The following is a 6,092-nucleotide window of genomic DNA, read 5'->3' as shown; positions in this document are numbered from 1 at the left end:
CAGCAGGGAGGGGGAATGTGCTTAATTCTGTCGTAGGAGGTTTTAAAAGAGTCCATGGATTTTCCTTGTAGTGGTTTTGGTTTGGGAATGTATGATTTCTTTAATTTTAAAATTTCACCAAACAAGACCAACCCCGCAACACTCCCTCTTTTACCCAATAATCAATAAAAGAGCCAACAAACACCACAGGAAAAAAAAACAAAAAAAACCCAAAAACAACAACAAAAAAAAACACAAGTTTTTTTTTTTTCATTTAACATATATCTTTCACAAAAACAAATCCAATTCCTTAATAATTCCACAACTATTAATTATACAAAAACTTCTGATATTACTTCCCCAAATTCTGCCCGTGTCAAACCACAACACTCCTAAATCAGAGTACCCCAGTCTGGTACTGAGAGGGGGAATTTTCATCATACACATGCTGAACTAGGCCATTTTATTTTTTTTGTTTCAGAATACTTTAACTGTTGTTAACTTGTGGAGGGGGTGGTTCCCCCCTTCATCAGGCAGGGCAGAGGGTGGGCCCCAGAGAGCTGCAGGCTGAGTCTGTGGTTCAGGAGGCTCTGCAAGCTCAGACTTAACTTTACACCAACTCCTGTTTTTCTCCAGTTAAATACTCTTTTGTTCTTTGTTTCAGTGTGGCTTTCGGTTGTAGCTGCCGTGTGCAGTCACCAGATTTTGGGGTGGAAAACCCCATCCCTCCACACTCCACCTCCTCCGGGATGCACCAGGACACAAGAAATCAAACCAGGGTTTTTATTTTTATTTGCCCTCTGAGGTCTCTATGGTCACCCTGAGGGGTAGGAAAGGGCTATGGACACCCTGCATTCCCAGGATCTGGCAGCCTGGAGCAGGATTATGGCACGGTTTAGCCAGTTTTGGTGTTATATAAATGTATATGTGATATAAATAGTGCTCGATGATTATGAGAAATGTCTCCCAGCATTTGCCAGTAGATTTGCAATGCTCTGGATTTATGAAAGGCCTTGACAGAATTCCCAAACAAACCAAGTTTTTTCCCTTCACTCTGTGCTTTTGTAGCTGTGATTAAGAGGTTTGTGTTTTTCCCCCAGTGTGTGCAGTGGTGCTGGGGCGCTCCTCAAAGTGCATGTGGTGTAGTTTATTTAAGCAGGAAGGAGTTTAAGTGGAAATGAGCCACAGAAATGTGTGCCACTTGTCTAAAACAAACATGGTTTAGGCTTTTTCCTTGTAAGTGACATCTATTATTACATTTTTAAGTAGATCTTTGCTAGTGAGCATCTGTAAGCGTGTTTGATCATATGGAAAGATCCAAGGCTGTATTTATATTGCTAAACCAGAATGTTCTCTTGACATAAGGACCTGCACCAATGCCAGCTGAAGTTAATTGGGAATTTGCAACTCAAAGGATAGAAGTTTCCCTAAAAAAGTTTCTGCTTTGTAGAACTAAATAAATGCACTGGATGAATAGGAATGTTGAGAACTGATCTAGACCAATTACTGGAAGTTATATCAGATATTAAAAGTTATGTCATTAAGAGATAAATATGAGCATATTCTCAATATATAAATATATATTTGTTTGCTCTTGCTGTAGTCAGTGTGGATATATAGGATATTTGAGGGATTCCAAATTCACTTTCCTCCCTCTGGAGGATTCCAAGGATGTGTGAATTAAAAAAACCAAAAACATACAACTTGTACAAGCATCAGACAAAATCATCCCACATTTGATGGTTTCTAGTCCCAGAGGAGGAACAGCATCGTTCACAGGAGCTGAAGACAAAATTTAAAATCATCCTGGGTTTTAAAGTTTGGCTTTAAGTTGTGTTTCACTGAGGGAATTCCAGGCTTGCCCTGCAGTGCAGAGGAGGTGATGGGTGCAGGTGCAGGTTGGCCTCCAGCCAGAGGTGGAAGCTTATGAAGGAGCATTTGATCCCCTGGTTGAACATTAATTTTGTGGTTGCTGCATTGAAAATATTCTTCATTAGCTGTGAAATCGAACAAGATTATTTATATTATTGTTACTATTATTATTATTCTTTTAAATTTTATTATTTTTATTTTCATTTTTATTTTCATTTTTATTTTCATTGGTGCTGTTGTCATTGTCTGTCTGTTGACCTCAGTGGAGACTGGACTTGCTCGACACACTGAGCTTAGGGGGATGCCAGGCATGGAATTGTTCTATTCAGCTATTTCCTGAGTATTTTTCTCTACTTTCTATGAATTTTTCTTGTGGCCAGGCATGGATTGGGCTCTGATGATCTCTGACACCACAGCTCTGTGCAGATGGACACAAAAAAAATCTCAGTTTCTTCACTAAATTAGGGAAAAGTCCCTCAACTCTAATTTCAAGTCATGATGTTGAATGTACTCAGCAAGTTCTTCAGGACTTGGAGGGATTTACATTTTGCAGGATTATTTAGAAGTATATGGGCCTGCTTTCATGTAATTTCTAGGAATAAATGCCAGCAAAAACTATATCTGGAAGCTGAGTACTCGTACTACTGCCAAAATGTAAAACATTTTATTTTCTTTTTCCATTCTACATTGAATTAAAAAGCAAAATGCCTCTGTAATTTACCTTATAGTGACTCTGGCATATCTCTGAGGGGGAACACCATCATGTTTTTAATCACATCTACCTCCCATGTAGCCTACCCACATTTTTAATATTCCATTTTAAAGATCTCTGTCTACATGGGTTGTTCTCAGTGCATCACTTCATGTGAGAGGTTTCCCCCCCCCCCTCTGTGACACCAGTGCTTTTTCTTTTTGTGGTTAACTTTCCTCTTTTTTCCCAGTAACCACAGGCAGACAGGATTTCTCTGAGCACCATGGGACATTGGTTACTCCAGGCCAAGATTTCAGCTGCAGCCATGAGCTTTAATGGGGGCCTCAAAAGTTAGAAATATCTGTGTTAATGCTGTAATAATTCTCTGCTAGGAGCTGCTGCTCACACCTATATTTATGACACTGAAAAAAGTGTGTATCAGTTTTTATCCTCTGTTATTATCTACTCACGGTGTTAAGACTTTATTAAGATTCATGTCCAAGTGAAGCATTAAACCAAGCTGGGGAAGGATGAACACACTGAGAAATTCAGATGGTGAGAGCTGAGATCCCCTCTCTTGGTAAAATGCCAGCTCAGGGTTGGAAGCAATTATTTTAATTACTAAAAAATTAGGGAAATAAGGCAGTAATTCAGGGGACACAATTATGGATTACTCAAGTTTCTTAGGAAACCTTTCCATCCACGTTGTTGTGCGAGGGTTTTTCTCTTTCCAGATCCCATGAGAGTTGCTCAAGGACAAAAGCTGGGGTGGAATCATAACCACAGCGTGCTGGGCTGGCTCTGGAGGCAAAGCCAATTGCAAGGACACCTCTCTGTCCAGAAAATAAAGCTTTTTTTGATGCAGCTTCTGCAGGCCTCTGAGCTCCTGTAAGGAGAGCCTTGCGTGTGTCCTGCTCCTCAGGACCCCTGCTCAGCTCTGGAAGGAAATATCAAGTCATGTAAACCACTTTCTTCCAGTTCTGGGGCCAGCATCTCAGCTGGTGTAAGTCAGCAGAGCTGCAGTGACATTATTAGTGCTGCAGTGATTCACACCAGCTGTGGGTCTGGTCTTCTGCCTTAATTTATGAACTAAACGTCAGGAAATATGAAATGATCTCTTATAGTCAGCAGTTCTCCAGATGTGTTAATGGAGTTTAAGTTTACCAAAAGGCAAGACTTCAAAAAGAGATCCAGCAGAAGAATAAACTTTGAGGAAGAATGCCTTGCTTACAGGCTTCTTGGCAAGAGGGGGCTGTGCAACTCGCTGCAATTTACAGAAATTAACTCAGTTACGTGTCAGGATACGGTAATACAGCCTCCCTGAGAAACCCAAAATAATTTCACAGCACAGAGCAGGCTGCTGGCATTCAGTGAGCAGCTGCCATGCAAGTGGGAACCACCAGGCCCTAAAACCAGAACTAAGCTGCTGATGAGCTTTGTGTTGAGAGCCCAGTGCCTCCCCTCTGCAGGCATTGGATTTATTCAGGGCTGGCTTTATTCAGAGGCAGCTTTTTGGAGATCAAATGAGGACCGTGTTGTTACAAGGACACAGAAGCTTAATAGTTCTCACTGTGCAATGTGAAAACTCAACAGTGGCTTGGCTTAAAGATGTGCTCTCATGGATGGTGTTGAAAACTGTTATTTTAGCCAATGAGGAGGGAATGGTTGTCGATGCTGCTTAAGCCCTGTCAGGCTTCCTTGTCCAAATCAGAAAACTCTGGAATTGCTGAAACCTCCCAGCCAACAAATCTGGGGTCTCAGAGGACTTTTATTTATTTTATGCCTGAATAATATATGAGCAAATGCTCCAAAACAACAACAACAAAAAACAAAAAACAACAAACCATACCTGAAATATCCCGTGGTGGCACAAAGGCCTCCACAGCCTAATTTATTTGCTAATGAGACCTTTCAGAATTAATCTAAATGATCAGTGGGTGGCCCCACACTGTGTGGTTCACAGGAGATGGACCCACAGAGGTAAAAGGACAACACACCTTCAGGGACTGAACCTGAAATCCCTCTGCTGGGGCTTGGTGCCTGTATTTTATTTGTAAATAAATTGATTTCTATCCACCAGAGCAGCGTGGGATGCTCTGAGGTCATTGGTGGAGGGTCCGGGTCTGTTTCACAGCTAATCCCAGTGACTTTTTTGTGAGGCAAATATCTGTTTAGGTGTCACTGTGTGCCACAAGGAATAGAAAAGATCCTTGGCCAAAAGGAATATAAAAGATGCTAGGCACAATTCATGCCTGAAGAAGATTGTTTTGGAAGAGTTCTCAGAGAAAGCTTGTTAGACTTTCAGAGAAAGAAATTACCATACTCTGAATATAGGAATATACTGAATTTAGAGGGGTTTGCAGAGCTGGAGTGGTGAGGAAACCCTTCTGGATTCTGGAAGGGGCAGCATCCAAGACTCAGCATTTACAAGACTTCTCCTGATTGCCCAAGGGTGGAATGGAATCATTTCCCACCCCCAGGAAACACAAAATGTTCAGAGCTCTGAGCCTCCAAGGGCCTGAGCAGCTGGAATTGGGAGCCACTCAGTGCCTGCTGTCTTAGAGAGCTCATTCCCCTTTGGAATTGACATTTTTATAGAGGCTTCTGCTCCCTAGAGATTCCTAGGTGAGAGTGATGGGCAAATTTGGTTCTGAAAATTGAAAAATTCACTGATTTGACCAACAGTGCTGACTTTATCACACAGAGCAGCTGAAGGCAGATGCTTGAATAGTCGGAAAATTAGGATTTCATTGTGTGCCTCATTTCCCTGAGTCCTCACAGGGCAGCACTGGAGGGTAGAACTCTCCCTCGCTTCTCTCCATCTCTTCCCATCCTGGGCAATACATGACATTTTCACCTTTTTTGTCAGCGTTGCAGCAGTGAAATGAACCTGGGCATGAGCCCTGTGAGGCTGCAGCCAGGTCCTGAGCCGAGCCTAGGAGATCACATCCTACGGCCAAGGCAGGGACTGATGCTCGTCCCTGGGATTCCTTGGCACTGGAAACACACCCCTGGGATTGATAAATCCCCTCTAAACTCACAGGAAAAAAGATTTCTCTGCAGGATTCAGTTGGGTTTTTTTGTGTGTGTGTATTCAGCCTATATAAGTGTAATTCCAACAGGCACCAGAAGCTGTTGGAAATGCCCCTTTTTTGGTGTTTTTTGGAAACATAACCTTCCCAAGGCACAAGGGCAGAGCTGTCTGTACTGGAATCGTGTCCTGGAGAGAGAGCAGAAAATGGGAACGTGGTCTTATAGCATGATTGCTGGGTCTGGGCTGCTCTTCCCAGCTCTCCATGTGGAGATTGTGGGTGAAATGGTCATTCTCAGGGTGTTTGAAAAACTTCTAGCAGAACATTTATAAACTCTTTTAAAATATAACATTTTATATAAATATAAAACTATAAATATAAATATATTCTATTTTTATATATACTTATTTTATATAGTTATATATAAAATATATATTATTTACATATTTGTATAAAATATAAAAATAAACTATATTAATAAACAAATATATTTATAAATATAAATGTATAATGAATGT

The 6,092-nt window shown here is 41.2% G+C and overlaps 1 protein-coding gene across 1 annotated transcript in view; it reads left to right on the top strand.

The window, feature by feature from the left end:
- XRCC4 (X-ray repair cross complementing 4) overlaps positions 1 to 6,092 on the top strand; it is a 128,795-nt gene that overhangs the window by 121,817 nt on the left and 886 nt on the right. The gene's annotated exons all lie outside the window — the stretch shown is intronic.

The sequence above is a fragment of the Geospiza fortis genome, unplaced genomic scaffold, assembly GCF_000277835.1.
Source record: "Geospiza fortis unplaced genomic scaffold, GeoFor_1.0 scaffold43, whole genome shotgun sequence".
NCBI lineage: Eukaryota > Metazoa > Chordata > Aves > Passeriformes > Thraupidae > Geospiza > Geospiza fortis.
Note: the sequence above shows the minus strand (reverse complement) of the source record. Positions and strands in the feature narration are given on the sequence as shown.